The 22,768-nt window shown below is 40.4% G+C and overlaps 1 long non-coding RNA gene across 1 annotated transcript in view; it reads left to right on the forward strand.

The window, feature by feature from the left end:
- LOC108634368 overlaps window positions 1–21,164 on the forward strand; it is an 85,856-nt gene extending 64,692 nt beyond the window's left edge. The window contains exons 3-5 of the long non-coding RNA XR_001917592.1: window positions 18,861–18,933; window positions 19,482–19,553; window positions 21,090–21,164. This is a non-coding gene — a long non-coding RNA (uncharacterized LOC108634368). The remainder of the gene's footprint in view (window positions 1–18,860; window positions 18,934–19,481; window positions 19,554–21,089) is intronic.
- Window positions 21,165–22,768: the final 1,604 nt, after the last annotated feature.

Raw genomic sequence — 22,768 nt, forward strand, 5'->3', positions numbered from 1 at the left:
TTATTTTACATTGTCAAGGCTGCTAAAGCTTTCATTCCAATTTGTAGTCCTATTTAAGTATTTCATGCTTCATGTAAATATTGTAAAAGGTAAATAGCAAAAACTTTTTCATGGTGCTGAAAATGTTATTAACTCTTCCATCAACTAATATTTACTTTTCCATGGGCTGAATGCCGTCAGTCTTGGATCCTTTAAAGAGAAATGTTCCTAGGAGCAAGGTAAACTCTAGTCGCATTTCTTACAGTTCATCAGTTACTTCAAAGCGTATAATAATTTTTTTAAGTTTCCTATTAGCTTGACTAAAATTTAAAAACCTAGTGAACAGTGAGAGTTTTACTTCTTCTTTTCCAATTTGGATTCCTTTTATTTCTTTTTCTGCTCTGATTGCTGTGGCCAAAACTTCCAGAACTATGTTGAATAGTAGCGGTGAAAGTGGACACCCTTGTCTTGTTCCTGACTTTAGGGGAAATGCTTTCAGTTTTTCACCATTGAGGATAATGTTTGCTGTGGGTTTGTCATAGATAGCTTTTATTATGTTGAGGTATGTTCCTTCTATTCCTGCTTTCTGGAGAGTTTTTATCATAAATGGATGTTGAATTTTGTCGAAGGCCTTCTCTGCATCTATTGAGATAATCATATGGTTTTTATTTTTCAATTTGTTAGTGTGGTGAATTACATTGATTGATTTGCGGATATTGAAGAATCCTTGCATCCCTGGGATAAAGCCCACTTGGTCATGGTGTATGATCTTTTTAATGTGTTGTTGGATTCTGATTGCTAGAATTTTGTTGAGGATTTTTGCATCTATGTTCATCAGTGATATTGGCCTGTAGTTTTCCTTTTTTGTGACATCTTTGTCAGGTTTTGGTATTAGGGTGATGGTGGCCTCATAGAATGAGTTTGGAAGTTTACCTTCCTCTGCAATTTTCTGAAAGAGTTTGAGGAGGATAGGTGTTAGCTCTTCTCTAAATTTTTGGTAGAATTCAGCTGTGAAGCCGTCTGGACCTGGGCTTTTGTTTGCTGGAAGATTTCTGATTACAGTTTCAATTTCCGTGCTTGTGATGGGTCTGTTAAGATTTTCTATTTCTTCCTGGTTCAGTTTTGGAAAATTGTACTTTTCTAAGAATTTGTCCATTTCTTCCACGTTGTCCATTTTATTGGCATACAACTGCTGATAGTAGTCTCTTATGATCCTTTGTATTTCTGTGTTGTCTGTTGTGATCTCTCCGTTTTCATTTCTAATTTTATTGATTTGATTTTTCTCTCTTTGCTTCTTGATGAGTCTAGCTAATGGTTTGTCAATTTTATTTATCCTTTCAAAGAACCAGCTTTTGGCCTTGTTGATTTTTGCTATGGTCTCTTTTGTTTCTTTTGCATTTATTTCTGCGCTAATTTTTAAGATTTCTTTCCTTCTACTAACTCTGGGGTTCTCCAACTCTTCCTTTTCTAGTTGCTTTAGTTGCAGAGTTAGGTTATTTATTTGACTTTTTTCTTGTTTCTTGAGGTATGCCTGTATTGCTATGAACTTTCCTCACTGTTTGCAGATGACATGATCCTCTACATGGAAAACCCTAAAGACTCCACCAGAAAATTACTAGAGCTAATCAATGAATATAGTAAAGTTGCAGGATATAAAATCAACACACAGAAATCCCTTGCATTCCTATACACGAATAATGAGAAAGTAGAAAAAGAAATTAAGGAAACAATTCCATTCACCATTGCAACGAAAAGAATAAAATACTTAGGAATATATCTACCTAAAGAAACTAAAGACCTATATATAGAAAACTATAAAACACTGATGAAAGAAATCAAAGAGGACACTAATAGATGGAGAAATATACCATGTTCATGGATCGGAAGAATCAATATAGTGAAAATGAGTATACTACCCAAAGCAATTTACAAATTCAATGCAATCCCTATCAAGCTACCAGCCACATTTTTCACAGAACTAGAACAAATAATTTCAAGATTTGTATGGAAATACAAAAAACCTCGAATAGCCAAAGCAATCTTGAGAAAGAAGAATGGAACTGGAGGAATCAACTTGCCTGACTTCAGGCTCTACTACAAAGCCACAGTCATCAAGACAGTATGGTACTGGCACAAAGACAGACATATAGATCAATGGAACAAAATAGAAAGCCCAGAGATAAATCCACACACATATGGACACCTTATCTTTGACAAAGGAGGCAAGAATATACGATGGAGTAAAGACAATCTCTTTAACAAGTGGTGCTGGGAAAACTGGTCAACCACTTGTAAAAGAATGAAACTAGATCACTTTCTATCACCGTACACAAAAATAAACTCAAGATGGATTAAAGATCTAAATGTAAGATCAGAAACTATAAAACTCCTAGAGGAGAACATAGGCAAAACACTCTCAGACATAAATCACAGCAGGATCCTCTATGATCCACCTCCCAGAATTCTGGAAATAAAAGCAAAAATAAACAAATGGGATCTAATTAAAATTAAAAGCTTCTGTACAACAAAGGAAAATATAAGCAAGGTGAAAAGACAGCCTTCTGAATGGGAGAAAATAATAGCAAATGAAACAACTGACAAACAACTAATCTCAAAAATATACAAGCAACTTCTGCAGCTCAATTCCAGAAAAATAAACGACCCAATCAAAAAATGGGCCAAAGAACTAAATAGACATTTCTCCAAAGAAGACATACGGATGGCTAACAAATACATGAAAAGATGCTCAACATCACTCATTATTAGAGAAATGCAAATCAAAACCACAATGAGGTACCACTTCACACCAGTCAGAATGGCTGCGATCCAAAAATCTGCAAGCAATAAATGCTGGAGAGGGTGTGGAGAAAAGGGAACCCTCCTACACTGTTGGTGGGAATGCAAGCTAGTACAGCCACTATGGAGAACAGTGTGGAGATTCCTTAAAAAAATTGCAAATAGAACTACCTTATGACCCAGCAATCCCACTTCTGGGCATACACACCGAGGAAACCAGAATTGAAAGAGACACATGTACCCCAATGTTCATCGCAGCACTGTTTATAATAGCCAGGACATGGAAACAACCTAGATGTCCATCAGCAGATGAATGGATAAGAAAGCTGTGGTACATATACACAATGGAGTATTACTCAGCCATTAAAAAGAATTCATTTGAATCAGTTCTGATGAGATGGGTGAAACTGGAGCCAATTATACAGAGTGAAGTAAGCCAGAAAGAAAAACACCAATACAGTATACTAACACATATATATGGAATTTAGGAAGATGGCAATGACGACCCTGTATGCAAGACAGGAAAAAAGACACAGATGTGTATACCAGACTTTTGGACTCAGAGGGAGAGGGAGAGGGTGGGATGATTTGGGAGAATGGGAATTCTAACATGTATACTGTCATGTAAGAATTGAATTGCCAGTCCATGTCTGACGTAGGGTGCAGCTTGCTTGGGGCTGGTGCATGGGGATGACCCAGAGAGATGTTGTGGGGAGGGAGGTGGGAGGGGGGTTCATGTTTGGGAACGCATGTAAGAATTAAAGATTTTAAAATTTAAAAAAAATTAAAAATTTTAAAAAAAAAATTAAAAAAAAAACAAAAAATAAAATAAAATAAAAAATAAAAACCTAGTGAATCTAAAATCCTAGAGCCTATTACACAAAGTGAAGTAAGTCAGAAAGAGAGAAACAAGTATCATATATTAATGCATATATGTGGAATCTAGAAAGATGGTACCGATGAAGCTATTTGCAGGGCAAGAATAGACGTAGAGACAGGCATAACAGACTTGTGGACACAGTGGGGGAAGGAGCGTTCAGTTCAGTTCAGTCCCTCAGTCGTGTCTGACTCTTTGTGACCCCATGGACTGCAGCACACAAGGCCTCACTGTCCATCGCCAACTCCCGGAGTTTACGCAAACTTATGTCCACTGAGTTGGTGAAGCCATCCAACCATCTTATCCTCTATTGTCCCCTTTTCCTCCTGCTTTCAGTGTTTCCCAGCATCAGGGTCTTCGCATCAGGTGGCATGAGTCTGTTCTTCGCATCAGGTGGCCAAAGTATTGGAGTTTCAGTTTTAGCATTAGTCCTTTCAATGAATACTCAGGATTGATCTCCTTTAGGATGGACTGGTTTGATCTCCTTGCAGTCTAAGGAACTCTCAAGAGTCTTCTCCAACACCACAGTTCAAAAGCATCAATTCTTTGGCACTCAGCTTTCTTTATGGTCCAACTCTCACATCCATACATGACTACAGGAAAAACCATAGCTTTGACTAGACAGACCTTTGTTGGCAAAGTAACGTCTCTGCTTTTTAATATGCTGTCTCGGTTGGTCATAACTTTTCTTCCAGGGAGCAAATGTCTTTTAATTTCATGGCTGCAGTCATCATCTGCAGTGATTTTAGAGCCCCCCAAAATAAAGTCTATCACTGTTTCCCCATCTATTTGCCCTGAAGTGATGGGACCAGGTGCCATGATCTTAGTTTTCTGAATGTTGAGTTTTAAGACAACTTTTTCACTCTTCTCTTTCACTTTCATCAAGAGGCTCTTTAGTTCTACACTTTGTGCCTTAAGGGTGGTATCATCTGCATATCTGAGGTTATTGATATTTCTCCCAGCAATCTTGATTCCAGCTTATGGTTCATCCAGCCCAGCATTTTGAATGATGTACTCTGCATATAAGTTAAATAAGCAGGGTGACAATATACAGCCTTGACATACTCCTTTCCTGATTTGGAACCAGTCTGTTGTTTCATGTCCAGTTCTAACTGTCACTTCTTGACCTGCATACAGATTTCTCAAGAGGCAGGTTAGGTGGTCTGGTATTCCCATCTCTTGAAGAATTTTCCACAATTTGTTGTGATCCACACAGTCAAAGGCTTTGGCATAGTCAATAAAGCAGAAGTAGATGCTTTTCTGGAACTCTCTTGCTTTTTCTAGGATCCAATGGATGTTGGCAATTTGATCTCTGGTTCCTCTGCCTTTCTAAAACCAGCTTATACATCTGGAAGTTCTTGGTTCACATACTGTTGAAGCCTGCCTTGGAGAATTTTGAGCATTGCTTTGCTAGCGTGTGAGATGAGTGCAATTGTGCAGTAGTTTGAACATTTTTTGGCATTGCCCTTTTGGGGGGATTGGAATGAAAACCGACCTTTTCCAGTCCTGTGATCACTGCTGAGTTTTCTAAGTTTGCTGGCCTATTGAGTGCAGCACTTTCACAGTATCATCTTTTAGGATTTGAAATAGCTCAGCTGGAATTCCATCACCTCCACTAGCTTTGTTCATAGTGATACTTTCTAAGGCCCACTTGATTTCGCATTCCAGGATGTCTGTCTCTAGGTGAGTGATCACACCATCATGATTATCTGGGTCATGGAGATCTTTTTTGTATAGTTGTTCTGTGTATTCTTGCCACGTCTTAATATCGTCTGCTTCTGTTAGGTCCATACCATTTCTGTCCTTTATTGAGCCCGTCTTTGCATGAAATGTACCCTGATATCTCTAATTTTCTTGAGGAGATCTCTAGACTTTCCCATTCTATTGTTTTCCTCTATTTCTTTGCATTGGTCACTGAGAAAGGCTTTCTTATCTCTCCTTGCTATTCTTTGGAACTCTGCAGTCAAATGGGTCTGTCTTTCCTTTTCTCCTTTGCCTTTCGCTTCTCGTCTATTTGCAACTATTTGGAAGGAGGGGAAGGGATGAATTGAGAGAATAGTATGGAAACATAGGCATTACCTTATGTGAAATCGATGGCCAGTGTGGAGTTGCTGTATAACACAGGGAGCTCAACCTCGTGCTCTGTGACAACCTAGAGGGTTGAGGAGGTATGGAGGGAGCCTCAAGAAGGAGGGGACATATGTATACCTATGGGTGATTCATGTTGGGTGTGTGGCAGAAACTAGCACAGTATTGTAAAGCAGTTATATTCCATTTAAGTTCATTTAAAAAATAACCTGACAATGTCAAGAATGTGGAGCAACTAGAATTCTCAGATACTGCTGGTCAAACTGTTCATTGGTATAGGTACTTGGGAAAATAGTTTAGCATTGTCTATTAAAACTGAAGATATGTGCACTTATGATCCAACTCCTCCACTCTCACATATACACTGCAGAGAAGACTGAGTTTAAGAATATCCATCACAGCACTATTTATAATAACCAAATCTGGAAGTGTCTGAGCTTCCCTGGTAGCTCAGACAGTAAAGAATCCGCCTGCAGTGTAGGAGACTGGTGTTCAATCCCTGGGTCAGGAAGGCCCCCTGGAGGAGGAAATGGCAACCCACTCCAGTATTCTTGCCTAGAGAATCCCACTGACAGAGAAACCTGGCAGGCTACAGTCCATGGGGTTGCAAAGAGCCAGGCACGACTAAGTGAGTAAGCATGCAGGCTGGGGTAGGGTAGATGTTGTCATTTATAATACCCAAATCTGGAGGTAATCAAAATATCTATTAACAATGGAATGAATTAATACATCGTGATACATTCATAAAATAAAATACTATACAACAATGAGAATTGTTGCTGTTTGCAATAGATAAATAATATTGAATAAAAGAAGACAGATATAAAAGAGTAATATACTCTGTGACTCGTTTATAAGACAGGAAGAAATATTCTATAGAGTGTTAGAAGTCAGCATTGTGCTTGCCCTCAGGGATTCAGGTAGTAACTAGGATTGTTGTTGTTTAGTCACTCAGTCGTGTCCGACTCTTTGCAACCCTGTGGACTGTAGCCCACCAGGCTCCTCTGTCTATGGGATTTCCCAGGCAAGAATACTGGAGTGAGTTGCAATTTCATACTCCTTAAAATGGTTCTTTTAGTGGTCAAATATAAGTGGCTTATTTTCTATTGGGTTCAAAAATAATTTTTAAAGATATCTTTTTATTTATTTGTCTACACCAAGTCTTAGTTGAGGTATGTGGAATCTAGCTCTCTGACCAGGAATTGAACCAAGGCCCCCTGCATTGGGAGCATGGAGCCATAGCCACTGGATCACCAGGGAAGTTCTTCCAAATAGTTTTTAAGTAAATTACATGTTTTATTCTCTTCTTTGGAACTTTCTTTGTAAAGTTTGTACCCACTTCCTACTTTGCCTCTCTTTTGTGGTCACTTTAGTTTTCCTAACCCATTGGACTATGAGTCAGCATCAAGCTAGTAGTTTGTCAAAGTAACAGCTGTAAGCATTTCAACTTTCCCATCCCATGACACATTTGATCATTTTCTTTCTTTTTCATGGTGGTTGATAAGGCCAGTCAACAGAGTATATCTCTTCTCGTAATTTGTTTTTTACTTAGAATCCTAATTAGCATAAAGACAGTTAAAAAGTCATTTCTATGTGGAATACTTACTACCAAGGTTGAGAGACACTATGTTTAACATTTAATTGGTTTATAGTGCTGTGAGGCTAGTCTTCAAGGTCATAAAAATCTTACTTATGAACATACCCATAAAAATGTTAACAGCTGTTTTAAAAACATCAAAGTTGCATTTTCTTCCTGAGCAATGAGGAGTTGTTACTTGCACAAAATACCAAGTCTAATATATCTTTAAGTGTTCTTTTGATTAGCAGAACTAAACTTGACCCTTTCCCCAAGAACAAATGAATTGCCTGCAAATGTGACTTCTTTTTATTCCCCTGACATCACGCCATGCACAAACCAATTTGCCAACCATTCAGATTATATTGACAAGACGTTAAGACTGACTTGTGAATCTGCTACAGCCTCACAGCCTCCTCTCTTACAACAACTTGTTGGCTCGGTGCTCCATTGCCAATAAAGTACCTAACCCTGTATTGTCTCCTAACTTTCTCCCTTTCCCTAACCTCCTATCCACCACAACTCATTTTTTTTTTTTTACAGAAGCCAGAGTGACCATCTAAACATGTAAAATGCAATATTCTACTCTCTGTTTAAACTCTAAAAAAGGCTTTCTACACCTTTAGAATAAAATTCAGACACTCCACATGATCCACCCTCTAGCTCATAATCTTCTTATTCCTAGCTTAGCACTGGCCATTCTTTCTGTCTACAGTGCTCGGCCCACAGATTTTCCCATGGCCATATCAGTGTGAATTCAACTCAGTGGTTACAGATTGCAAGAGGCTTTCAAAGGAGATGCTTCACTCCCATGGCCAGGGTGTCCACAGATTGTAACTCAGTTTTATTTTGCCTGAAATTATTAATCACATGTTTCTGGACTTGATGTTTGCCCTCATCATTCTCACCCAATGCTAGATTATAAATTCTATTAAAGTAGGTTTTTTTTTTTCATCTTGAATTCTGCCTGTTGCTTTTAAATAAAATAGTTCTGGTATGAGTGAATAAATACAACTAGTTTGATAAATGCTATTCCGCCTGCAATGTAGGAGACCTGGGTTCAATCCCTATGTTGGGAAGATCCCCTGGAGAAGGGAATGGCTACCCACTCCAGTATTCTGGCCTGGAGAATTCCATGGACTGTATAGTCCATGGGGTCACAAAGAGTTGGACATGACTGAGCAACTTTCACTTCACATCTCTTCTTCACTCTGGATATAGGTCCTCACTCAAAATTATCACTAATTTATTATCAATGCTTCATATTTCCTTAAAAAGGTAGTCATATGTACAATCATACCTTTTACTATATGTCCATTGTATTTATTATTTATGGATTAGTAACAGAGTGCCCTCAAAACTTATGGTTTAAAATAGCATTTTAATAGTTATCTCAGTTTCTGTGGATCAGAAAACTAGGAATGGCTTAGCTAGGTCCTCTGGCTCAGGGTCTCTCAGGCTGCAACCAGCCAAGGTATTGGCCAGGGCAGCCGTCCTCTCAAGGCTCCCCCAAAGTGTAAGTGTGTGCTTCCAGGCTTCCTCTGGCTATTGGAAGGATTTGCTTTCTCATAGGCAGTCAGACTGAAAGCCATATCAGACTGCCTATTTATTTATTTATTGGAGTATAGTTGCTTTATAATGTTGTGTTAGTTTCTGCTGTGCAACAAAGTGAATCATAGGGGTGTGTGTGTGTGTGTGTGTGTGTGTGTATATATATATATATATATATATCCCATATGTTTATGCTATGAATATATGTATGTCCCTTCCCTCTTGAGCCTCCTTCCCTCCCCCTATCCCACCCCTCTAGGTCATCGCAGAGCACTGAGCTGAGCTCCCTGTGCTCTACAGAAGCTTCCCACTAGCTGTCTAGTTTATTCATTGTAGTGTGTATATATTAATGCTACTCTCTCAATTCATCCCACTCTTTCCTTCCCCCTCAACTGTGTCCATAAATCCATTTTCTACATCTGTGTCTCTACTTCCAGCCCTGGAAATAGGTTCCTCAGTACCATTTTTCTAGATTCCAGACGGACTGCCTATTGGTGGAGGCTTAGTCCTTGTCATCTGGGCCTTTCCATGCAACAGCTCGTCACGTGGCAGTTTGCTTCAGCAGAGTGAGAAGATGAGAGAGAAGACAGGTTGAGCAACATAGACAGTAGATCATCTGGTAGCCAAATCTTGGAAATGACATGCCATCACTTTTGCTCTATTTTGTTTGTTACAAGTGAGTCACTAGGTCCAGCCCAAATTGAGGGGAAGGAGGTTTCTCTTGAATCCGAGGAGGCAAGGATCACTGGAAGCCAATTTAGCAGCTGCCTACCACAGCTCCATACCTCCATGTTTGTATACAATTTTGTCCCATTCCTTTTACTCTGTCTTGTTTTCCTGGAATTTTCTCCTCTTGGGGGCCAAAGCACTGGTCATCATGCTCACTTTGTGTCACTTGTCTCTGAGTTTATCCTTTCCAACTTAGAAATTTTGAGGGAAAAGTGTTAGTTTAAGATATATAGGAAGTTGGGAAAAATACCCCAGTTACAAAACTTCAATAAAATATTGATATCAGAACAATGTGTACTAAGAGCTGGTTGTCATTAAAAGGCAGATATTATTTCATTCTTTCAAGAAATATTTTTTGAGTGACTGTGTGCTAGGCACTGTTCTAGATGTTAAGACACATCAGTGTAGGAAACAAACAAACAGAAAAGCTTGCTTTCAAGAACCTTTATAAACTGATATATTGGGTTGGCCAACAAGTTCATTTGGGGTTTTCTGTACCAGCTGCTGGTTAAAGCCAAACGAACTTTTTGGCCAACCCAAATAGAATGAAGATAGTAACAAGACATGGTAAGTGTTAGGGTGAAAGAAAGGGGATCTAATGTGCTAGGTTGAGAGGAGGGTGACATTTTACCTACCCTAGACCATCCTTCTTCCAATAAAACAAATTATATACCTTCCATTTTTCTCCTGAGCACATATTACTCTATTCTCATTGAGAAGATGCCCTTTGAACAAAGACCTGAAGGATCACCTGCAAATATCCCAGGAAGATTACCCAGGCAGGTGAAAGAGCAGGTACAAAGGAGAGACCAGGAGTGGTGTGTTTAAGGACAAAAAAGTTTAGTGTATCTGAAATGAGTGAAAAGGGGAAAGTGGATACAGAGATAAGGTTGGAAAGAAGGGCCAGATCCTTCAAGGCCTTGCAAAACATTGTCAGAACTTCTATCTGTTTTTCCCTGTGAGTGATGTGGGGAGCTCTTTGGAGGATATTGAACACAAAAGTGGATATGATCTATCATAATATTTTAACAGGGTTGTGTTGACTGCCATGTTGAGAATAGACTAACAGGGACTTGAAAAAAGAAGACAGACCATTTAAGCCAGAAAAGAGATGCTGGGGACTCAGACTGGAGCAGTAACAGTGGGAGTGAAGAAGTGTTGAGATCTTGGGTTTATTTTGAAAGCAAAGTTAACGTTCGTTAGAAGATTGGAATTGGATGGTATCCGTTGGAGAAAGGGAAGTCAAGGATGACTCTCAAGAACCTGGCCTGAACCAACAAAGTTGCCATAAACTGAGATGGAGTCAGTCAGTCCATGGAAGGAACATGTTTAGGGGAAGATCATTTAGGGGCTCCATTATAGACACGTTAACTCTGAAAAGCTTACTAGCCATCTGAATGGAAATGCTGAACAGCAATAGTCTGAAATTCTGGACTTCTTGGACTCCAGAAGTCTGAACTTCTGGAAAAGAAGTTCACTCTAGGAATATATATTTGCAAGGAGTTAGCATCAGTTCAGTTCAGTTCAGTTGCTCAGTCGTGTCCGACTCTTTACGACCCCATGAATCGCAGCATGCCAGGCCTCCCTGTCTATCACCAACTCCCGGAGTTCACTCAGACTCACGTCCATTGAGTCAGTGATGCCATCCAGCCATCTCATCCCTTGTCGTCCCCTTCTCCTCCTGCCCCCAATCCCTACCAGCATCAGAGTCTTTTCCAATGAGTCAACTCTTCGCATGAGGTGGCCAAAGTACTAGAATTTCAGCTTTAGCATCATTCCTTCCAAAGAAATCCCAGGGCTGATCTCCTTCAGAATGGACTGGTTGGATCTCCTTGCAGTCCAAGGGACTCTCGAGAGTCTTCTCCAACACCACAGTTCAAAAGTGTCAATTCTTCGGCACTCAGCCTTCTTCACAGTCCAACTCTCACATCCATACATGACCACAGGAAAAACCATAGCCTTGACTAGATGGACCTTAGTTGGCAAAGTAATGTCTCTGCTTTTTAATATGCTATCTAGGTTGGTCATAACTTTCTTCCAAGGAGTAAGCGTCTTTTAATTTCATGGCTGCAGTCACCATCTGCAGTGATTTTGGAGCTCCAAAAAATAAAGTCTGACACTGTTTCCACTGTTTCCCCATCTATTTCCCATGAAGTGACGGGACCGGATGCCATGATCTTCATCTTCTGAATGTTGAGCTTTAAGCCAACTTTTTCACTCTCCTCTTTCACTTTCATCAAGAGGCTTCTTAGTTCCTCTTCACTTTCTGCCATAAGGGTGGTGTCATCTGCATATCTGAGGTTATTGATATTTCTCCCAGCAATCTTGATTCCAGCTGTGTTACTTCCAGTCCAGCGTTTCTCTTGATGTACTCTGCGTATAAGTTAAATAAGCAGGGTGACAATATACAGCCTTGACATACTCCTTTTCCTATTTGGAACCAGTCTGTTGTTCCATGTCCAGTTCTAACTGTTGCTTCCTGACCTGCATATAGGTTTCTCAAGAGGCATGTCAGGTAGTCTGGTATTCCCATCTCTCTCAGAATTTTCCACAGTTTATTGTGATCCACACAGTCAAAGGCTTTGGCATAGTCAATAAAGCAGAAATAGATGTTTTTCTGGAACTCCCTTGCTTTTTCCATGATCCAGCGGATGTTGGCAATTTGATCTCTGGTTCCTCTGCCTTTTCTAAAACCAGCTTGAACATCAGGAAGGTCACGGTTCACATATTGTTGAAGCCTGGCTTGGAGAATTTTGAGCCTTACTTTAATAGCGTGTGAGATGAGTGTAATTGTGTGGTAGTTTGAGCATTCTTTGGCATTGCCTTTCTTTGGGATTGGAATGAAAACTGACCTTTTCCAGTCCTGTGATCACTGCTGAGTTTTCCAAATTTGCTGGCATATGGAGTGCAGCAGTTGACAGCATCATCTTTCAGGATTTGAAATAGCTCTACTGGAATTCCATCACCTCCACTAGCTTTGTTTGTAGTAATGCTTTCTAAGGCCCACTTGACTTCACGTTTCAGGATGTCTGGCTCTAGATGAGTGATCACACCATCGTGATTATCTGGGTCGTGAAGATCTTTTCTGTACAGTTCTTCTGTGTAGTCTTGCCACCTCTTCTTAATATCTTCTGCTTCTGTTAGGTCCAGACCATTTCTGTCCTTTATCGAGCCCATCTTTGCATGAAATGTTCCCTTGGTATCTCTAATTTTCATGAAGAGATCTCTAGTCTTTCCCATTCTGTTGTTTTCCTCTGTTTCTTTGCATTGATCGCTGAAGAAGGCTTCCTTATCTCTTCTTGCTATTCTCTGGAACTCCGCATTCAGATGCTTATATCTTTCCTTTTCTCCTTGGCTTTTTGCTTCTCTTCTTTTCACAGCTATTTGTAAGGCCTCCTCAGACAGCCATTTTGCTTTTTTGCATTTCTTTTCCATGGGGATGGTCTTGATCCCTGTCTCCTGTACAATGTCATGAACCTCCGTCCATAGTTCATCAGGCCCTCTATCTATCAGATCTAGGCCCTTAAATCTATTTCTCACTTCCACTGTATAATCATAAGGGATTTGATTTAGGTTATACCTAAATGGTCTAGCGGTTTTCCCTACTTTCTTCAATTTGAGTCTGAATTTGGTAATAAGGAGTTCATGATCTGAGCCACAGTCAGCTCCCGGTCTTGTTTTTGCTAACTGTATAGAGCTTCTCCATCTTTGGCTGCAAAGAATATAATCAATCTGACTTTGGTGTTGACCATCTGGTGATGTCCATGTGTTGTGTTGTTGGAAGAGGGTGTTTGCAATGACCAGTGCATTTTCTTGGCAAAACTCTATTAGTCTTTGCCCTGCTTCATTCCGCATTCCAAGGCCAAATTTGCCTGTTACTCCAGATGTTTCTTGACTTCCTACTTTTGCATTCCAGTCCCCTATAATGAAAAGGACATCTTTTTTGGGTGTTAGTTCTAAAAGGTCTTGTAGGTCTTCATAGAACCATTCAACTTCAGCTTCTTCAGCATTACTGGTTGGGGCATAGACTTGGATTACAGTGATATTGAATGGTTTGCCTTGGAAACAAACAGAGATCATTCTGTTGTTTTTGAGATTGCATCCAAGTACTGCATTTTGGACTCTTTTGTTGACCATGATGGCTACTCCATTTCTTCTGAGTGATTCCTGCCCACAGTAGTAGATATAATGGTCATCTGAGTTAAATTCACCCATTCCAGTCCATTTTAGTTCACTGATTCCCAGAATGTCGACGTTCACTCTTGCCATCTCTTGTTTGACCGCTTCCAATTTGCCTTGATTCATGGACCTGACATTCCAGGTTCCTATGCAATATTGCTCTTTACAGCATCGGACTTTGTTTCTATCACCAGTCACATCCACAGCTGGGTATTGTTTTTGCTTCATTCTTTCTGGAGTTATTTCTCCACTGATCTCCAGTAGCATATTGGACACCTACTGACCTGGGGAGTTCCTCATTCAGTATCCTGTTATTTTGCCTTTTCATACTGTTCATGGGGTTCTCAAGGCAAGAATACTGAAGTGGTTTGCCATTCCCTTCTCCAGTGGACCACATTCTGTCATACAGAAGATAAAGCAATAAGACTAGATGAAGGTACACAGAAAATATAAGAGGTGAAAATAAAAGCATCAGAGTGAAAAGCACAAGTCTTCAATCAGCTCTGTGCTCAAACTAGGTCCAGTGACTAGGAGCATGGGAGCCCTTTCCTGCCAAATGGATAGCTGGGCTGCTCCCAGGAGGAGGGTCCTGCTTGTTGAGATTTCTTTTCACCAGCATCAAGATGACTTAAATCAGAACTCCTTCTTCCCTTCCACTAGGGAAGCCTCAAGGTAAGCTCTGCTTCACAATTGGATTTCAAGAAAGCCTACTCTTTCCTTTCCCCAGCATGGGCCATCTGCTTCCTCTGTATAGAAGGTTCTCAGGCCTTAGTGTACATAATAATCCCCAGGAAAGCTTGGGCTTGCTTACCTCCACAGAGTTTCATTCTGTAGATGAAGCTAGAAATCTTCATTCTTAGCGAGTGCTGAAATTAATGAGCGTGCTCCATGTTGAGAAAGCTAAATCAGCATAAAAAATACTAAACATTCTGTTACTGTAGAAAGCTTACATATTCATAGAGGCTATTGACCTTAGCTTTCTGATGATTCTGTGGTTACTTCCTAAAAACTGTCATAGATCTTTAAGCTTCAAACTGTACAGAACCAGTTAAGAAGCTGCTTGAAAATATACATAGAAAACTTAAATACTCTGACTCTATTATTTTTTTTTCTTTTTTCTTTTTTTCTTTTTTTGTTTTTAATTTTTACTTTATTTTACTTTACAATACTGTATTGGTTTTGCCATACATTGACATGAATCTGCCACAGGTGTATACGAGCTCCCAATCCTGAATCCCCCTCCCACCTCCCACCCCGTATCATCTCTCTGGATCCTCCCCATGCACCAGCCCCAAGCATCCTGTATCTTGTATTGAACATAGACTGGCGCTTCATTTCTTACATGATAGTATACATGTTTTGATGCCATTCTCCCAAATCATCCCACCCTCTCCCTCTCCCTCACAGTCTAAAAGTCCGTTCTATACATCTGTGTCTCTTTTGCTGTCTTGCATACAGGGTCATCATTACCATCTTTCTAAATTCCATATATATGTGTCAGTATACTGTATTGGTGTTTTTCGTTCTGGCTTACTTCACTCTGTATAATCGGCTCCAGTTTCATCCATCTCATTAGAACTGATTCAAATGTATTCTTTTGAATGGCTGAGTAATACTCCATTGTGTATATGTACCACAGCTTTGTTATCCATTCATTTGCTGATGGGCATTTAGGTTGTTTCCATGTCCTGGCTATTATAAACAGTGCTGCAATGAACACTGGGGTACATGTGTCTCTTTCAATTCTGGTTTCCTTGGTGTGTATGCCCAACAGTGGGATTGCTGGGTCATAAGGCAGTTCTATTTGCAATTTTTTAAGGAATCTCCACACTGTTTTCCATAGTGGCTGTACTAGTTTGCATTCCCACCAACAGTGTAAGAGGGTTCCCTTTTCTCCACACCCTCTCCAGCATTAATTGCTTATAGACTTTTGGAGCGCAGCCATTCTGACTGGTGTGAAATGGTACCTCATTGTGGTCTTGATTTGCATTTCTCTGATAATGATGTTGAGCATCTTTTGAAAAAATATCCACTATTATTTTCAGAGTCTTGGAGCATGCAGTTCATGTCTAAAGACTGTTGTGGTAGAGACATCTCTGTTCTTCCATATCTTAATTTCCTCTCCTTCAAATATAGGAGAACATTCCACCTTGGGTTTTGGCCAGTTAGTTTTGGCCAAAACTAATTTTGGCCAATTAGTTTTGGCCAATGAATTGTGAACAGGCATATTAGGTGTCACTTTCAGACCAAAGTATTTCACAGCCAGTGTTTGGCTTTCTAGGATTTTCTTCCTCGCCACAGCAGTTGTAGAGAAGGTCTCATGTTGAATTGATGGAGATGGAAGATCAAAACAGCCTGCATCTTTGCTCATCTCATGGCATTGTTTACCATGGAGAGTCTCCAGATCTTCATCAGATTTTGTGACTGAAAATAAATTTTGTGTTAAGCCACTGAGATTTATCTTTGTTTGTTACCATGGCCTAAGTTTATCCTATCCTGACTCATCACCTGCCAGTATATCACAGGGTCTCTATAAAAGTATAGAACTGGAAGAGATTTGATCACTGCAAGTTTCTAACTCTGATTTTCAAACTTCTTACCCCATATTGAAGTGCCTTCTTGCTATACAAACAAGTAACTCAACTCTCATGCAACAACTCATCATCTTGCTCAAGTCTGCAATTTCAAATTATTCTCTAAATATAAAAGGAAATTTGGCTGCATGCATGTTCCAAATAATTCTACTTTATGTATATTATGAAATAGAAACAGAGTGCATCACATTTTTCAGACACTACTTTCTTTAGGAGCCCATTCACCTCCTCACCTTCTTTCCTACTTTCTGTTTTGCACAGACTGGACTGTAAAACATCTTCCTTTGCTGCCCCCATATCAATTCAGTTCAGTTCAGTCACTCAGTCGTGTCTAACTCTTTGTGACCCCATGGACTGCAGCATGCCAGGCTTCCCTGTCCTTCACCAATACCTGGAGTTCACCCAAACTCATGTGCATAGTCAGGGATGCCATCTAACCACCTCATCCTCTGTTGTCCCCTTTTCCTCCTGCCTTCAATCTTTCCCAGCATCGGGGACTTTTCTAGTGAGTCAGTTCTTTGCGTCAGGTGGCCAGTGTATTGGAGTTTCAGCTTCAGCATCGGTCCTTCCAATGAACATTCAGGACTGATTTCCTTTAGGATGGACTGGTTTGATATCCTTGCAGTCCAAGGGGCTCTCAAGAGTCTTCTATAACACCACAGTTCAAAAGCATCAATTTTTCAGCACTCAGCTTTCTTCATGGTCCAACTCTCACATCCATACAAGACTACTAGAAAAACCATAGCTTTGCCTAGACAGATCTTTGTCAGCAAAGTAATGTCTCTGCTTTTTAATATGCTCTGTAGGCTGGTCATAGCTTTTCTTACAAGGAACAAGCATTTTTTTAATTGCATGGTTGAAGTCACCATCTGCAGTGATTTTGAAGCCCAAGAAAATAAAGTCTATCAATCACTGTTTCCACTGTTTCCTCGTCTATTTGCCATGAAGTGATGGGACCAGATGCCATGATCTTTGTTTTCTGAATGTTAAGTTTTAAGCCAGCTTTTTCACTGTCCTCTTTCACTTTCATCAAGAGGCGCTTTAGTTCTTCTTCACTTTCTGCCATACGGATGGTGTCATCTGAATATCTGAGTTTATTGATACTTCTCCTGGCAATCTTGATTCCAGCTTGTGCTTCATCCAGCCTGGCATTTTGCCTGATATACTCTGCATGTAAGTTAAATAAGCAGGGTTACAGCCTTGACATACTCCTTTCCCAATTTGGAACCAGTCTGTGTTTCCATGTCCAGTTCTAACTGTCACTTCCTGACCTGCATACAGATTTCTCAAGAGGCAGGTCAGGTGGTCTGGTATTCCCATCTCTTGAAGAATTTTCCACAATTTGTTGTGATCCACACAGTCAAAGGCTTTGGTGTAGTCAGTAAAGCAGAAGTAGATGCTTTTCTGGAACTCTCTTGCCTTTTCTAGGATCCAATGGATGTTGGCAATTTGATCTCTGGTTCCTCTGCCTTTTCTAAATCCAGCTTATACATCTGGAAGTTCTTGGTTCACATACTGTTGAAGCCTGCCTTGAAGAATTTTGAGCATTGCTTTGCTAGCGTGTGAGATGAGTGCAATTGTGCAGTAGTTTGAACATTCTTTGGCATTGCCCTTTTGGGGGGATTGGAATGAAAACCGACCTTTTCCAGTCCTGTGGCCACTGCTGAGTTTTCCAAATTTGCTGGCATATTAAGTGTAGCACTTTCACAGCATCATCTTTTAGGATTTGAAATAGCTCAGCTGGAATTCCATCACCTCCACTAGCTTTGTTCATAGTGATACTTTCTAAGGCCCACTTGACTTCACACTCCAGGATGTCTGGCTCAGGGTGAGTGATCACACCAGTGAGGTTATCTGGGTCATTAAGATCTTTTTGTATAGTTCTTTGTATTCTTGCCACCTCTTCTTAATATCGTCTGCTTCTGTTAGGTCCATACCATTTCTGTCCTTTATCGAGCCTATCTTTGCATGAAATGTTCCCTTTGTATCTCTAGTTTTCGTGAAGAGATCTCTAGTCTTTCCCCTTCTATTTCTTCCCTCTATTTCTTCGCATTGATCATTGAGGAAGACTTTCTTATCTCTCCTTGCTATTCTTTGGAACTCTGCATTCAGATGGGTATGTCTTTCCTTTTCTCCTTTACACAGCCTCTGTGACTAAAGGCTCAAACCTAATATGTACACAGCAAGTTTTAATACCCCATGGTGAGAGGTATGCATAATTCATGTCTCATTTGTGCCTGTTACCTCGCCCAATAAAGGCACTCAATGAATATTGTTGAACTGAACCTAACTGCTTGAATCATGTGTATAAAGGATGTATGCAGCTGCCCAAATGGCATCTGTTTCTAACTCATACCCTAGATTGCATGCTTAAATTTTTAAAATTGAGATATAGTTGTTTTACAATATTGTGATAGTTTCTGCTGTACATTGAAGTGATCAGCCATAAGTATACATATATCCTTTCCCTCTTCCTATCCCACCCCTCTAGGTTATCACACAGCACTGACCTCAACTCCCTGTTCTATACAGAAGCTTCCCACCAGAGATCTGTCTTACCCATGGTAAGGTATATATATCAATCCCAATCTCCAACTCATACCCTTGAGAAAAGAGATAACTTCTCTGGATTCTCAGGGGCAGCTCTCATTCCAGACCTCAGATAAAGTCCCAAGTTTCCCTGGTGATATTCATAAGATACCCTTGTTCTTAAAAGGAATATTAGCAGTTGTTAAAGACAAGCAATCCTGGTTGATTGCTCCAGAGCAATGCGTCAAAAGATTCATAAAAGTATAGAGAATGCAGTCACATTTTAAAGCAGTCACCATATGCAATAAATACAGTCTGATTGCTAATTCGGGAAATTTCTATTATCCATCTTCTGAAAATGAATTGGAAATCAAGTTTTATAGGCATCCTAATTTTATTTGATTAGTATAAGAACGAAAAGTACGAGTTAATGGTGTATTACCATTCCCATGTACTGGAAAGATGTGTTAATGAAATATAATTGTCATGTATTCCATACATTAATATGAACCATATGTGAAAATTTGATGTGCTTGTCTGCTCTATAAAACATCTTAAACAGGCCTTTATTGATATTTTACAGTTAATTCAGAGATCTCAACCACGGCCAAGAAGAGTAACTTGATTTTTGCATCACTATCTTCCTTTCTGCAAAGTGAGTATCATTGCAGTTTGAGAGCAGAGAACATTTTTTTCTAAACTGTGTTGTATAGGACACTACTGATCTTCGAGATGTTAATAGGACCCTGTGAACAAAAATTTTAGAAATGGTAGGTAATAGTTTTTCTCTTTGCAAGACTTGTGCGAGTCTTTACCATATATTATGTACAGGGCTGATTTATGCACTGCTTTCCTGGTGGCTGAGATGGTAAAGAATCTGCCTGCAATGCAGAAAACCAGGGTTCAATTCATGGGTCGGGAAGATCTCCAGGAGAAGGCAGTGGCAACCCACTCCAGTATTTTTGTCCGAAGAATCCCTGGACAGAGGAGCCACAAGGTTGCAAAGAATTGGACATGACTGAAGATTTATCCACTAGGCACTATAGGCACAGTGCCTAAGATCCACAATACTTTTAGGAGCACACAAAAATCTTTTTATGTCTTTTCAAATAAGAAAAATGAAAAGATAATAATGAATCCAGCCTGGATTACTTTACAATGAAGTGAAGTAAAGTGAAGTAAAAGTCGCTCAGTTGTGTCCAACTCTGCGACCTCATGGACTGTACAGTCCATGGGATTCTCCAGGCCAGAATACTGGAGTGGGTAGCCTTTCCCTTCCCCAGGGGATCGTCCCAACTCAGGGATCAAACTCGGGTCTCCCACATTGCAGCCGGATTCTTTACCAGCTGAGCCACAAGGGAAGCCCACAGTCATAAGCAATATTTTAGTAATTTTCTATGGAGAAAGTAGCCCACAAAGTCAAAAGTATCTAGAGTCCACAAATATCATACTGTAGCCCTGGTTAAGATTCTCTAGAAGATGTGATGTGCAGGATTTTCCAGCAGTTACTTTTGCATGAGTATCTATTTGTAGAGTTTCTCAGAGGACAAGCGTTAAGAACACATAGAAATATTTATGTACTGAAATGAACACTGGAACAAGAGTTACAAGAATTAATTTTAGCGATATCTGCTACTAAGTAACCATGCTACTTTGAGTAAGCCATGAAACATCTCTGGGTCCTAGACTTTTTTTAAAATATCTAACTACCTACCTACTTATCTACCTATCTATCTATCTGTCTGTCCATCTACACTGGGTCTTAGTTGCAGCATGTGGGATCTAGTTCCTTGACCAGGGATTGAACCTGGGTTCCTCTTTTTGGTTTCATGGAATTTTAGCCACTGCCCACCAGGGACGTTCATCCTAGACTGTTAAGAGACAAAGTGATGGCATTCAACTGGATGTGTCAACTATGCCTTGCAGCTCAGAAGGAATATGATTTTATATTATTTGTATCCTCATATGGTTTGTTGATTTTTTAAAAGCTTACACACATAGGTTAGAACACACAACTTTCAAAGAAAAGAGTACTATTCTGGATTGAAAGTTAGAAATAAAAGCTTTAGCCCTACTTTTGGCCTTAAATCACTTCTACCAATAACAAAATCCTCCAAAGGTTTGTCTCTCAAACAAGAAAAAGAATAAGAAAAATGAGAATGTTTCTATCTTTAGTATGTTTTCTCCTCAGGTACATGGCAATTAAATTGAGAATCTTCTCTTCTCGTGATGGGGCCTGTGGTGGGGAGGTTGACCAAGAGAGAAAAGGTGAATTTGTCTTCTGTGTTTCAAGTTTGTGTGACTCCTTGGCTGGTTGTACTACCAACTTATCTTTTTTTTTCAATTTTATTTATTTTTGGCTGTGCTGGGTCTTTGCTGCTGCAAGAGTTTTTCTTGAGTTTTGGTGAGTGGGGGCTGCTCTAGTTGCAGTGCACAGGTTTCTCATTGCTCCTGGCCTGTGGGCTTCAGTAGTTGCAGCCCATGGACTCTAGAGCAGCAGTTGTGGTGCATGGGCTTAGTTGCCCTGTGGCATGTGGGATCTTCCCGACCCAGGGACTAAACCCATGTCTCCTGCATTGGTAGGCGGATTCTTTACCACTGAGCCACCAGGGAGCCACCAACTTATCATTTTGACAGGTTGAATTTTGTTTTTTTTTCAAATAACAAAAAAGAGATGGAGTACAGATAATTCTGTTTGCATGCTAAGTTGCTTCAGTTGTGTCTGACTCTTTGCGACCCTATGGACTGTAGCCCGCCAGGCTTCTCTATCCATGGGATTCTCCAGGCAAGAATACTGGAGTGGGTTGCCATGTCCTCCTCCAGGGAATCTTCCCTACCCAGGGATCGAACCTGGGTTTCCTGCATTACAGGTAGATTCTTTACTGTCTGAATCATGAGAGAAGCCCTATGGTTCAATGCATGAGTCTAAAATTCAGGAGAGAGGTCAGGTCTGGTGTCTTCTATTTGGGAATCTCTTGTCTAGTGGAAGTAGTTCAAACTGAAAAAGTGAAAGTGAAGTCGCTCAGTCCTGTCCGACTCTTTGCGACCCCATGGACTGTAGCCTACCAGATTCCTCCTTGCTGCTACTGCTGCTAAGTCGCTTCAGTCATGTCCGACTCTGTGCAACCCCATAGATGGCAGCCCACCAGGCTCCCCTGTCCCTGGGATTCTCCAGGCAAGAACACTGGAGTGGGTTGCCATTTCCTTCTCCAATGCATGAAAGTGAAAAGTGAAAGTGAAGTCACTCAGTCATGTCCGACTCTTAGCGACCCCATGGACTGCAGCCTACCAGGCTTCCCTGTCCCTGGGATTCTCCAGGCAAGAACACTGGAGTGGGTTGCCATTTCCTTCTCCAATGCATGAAAGTGAAAAGTGAAAGTGAAGTCACTCAGTCGTGTCCGACTCTTAGCGACCCCATGGACTGCAGCCTACCAGGCTCCTCTGTCCATGGGATTCCCCAGGCAAGAATACTGGAGTGTGTTGCCATTGCCTTCTCCAAGGGATCTTCCCAACCCAGGGATTGAACCCAGGTCTCCTGCATTGTAGACAGACGCTTTACTGTCTGAGCCACCAGGGAAGGAGTAGAATAAGAAAAATCCTAGGGAATAAGAGAGAAAGGTAATGAATTTAGGATCTAAGTGTAGGGAACATCAACTTTAAGGGGTAGTTATAGGAAAATAAAGTCCTAAATATGAGATTAAACACACACACACACAAAGCAGATAAATACAAGGAAAACTAGAAGAGGATATTATCAGGAAATAGAACAGAGGATATTTTTGTGGTCAGGCCCCTCAAGATGAGTGTTGTTTTGCTCTCTGTCCACCACCACCCCCTGCTTGACTAGTGCCTTCTTGACCTGTGTCTAAC

The sequence above is a fragment of the Capra hircus genome, assembly GCF_001704415.2.
Source record: "Capra hircus breed San Clemente chromosome X unlocalized genomic scaffold, ASM170441v1, whole genome shotgun sequence".
NCBI classification, from domain to species: domain Eukaryota; kingdom Metazoa; phylum Chordata; class Mammalia; order Artiodactyla; family Bovidae; genus Capra; species Capra hircus.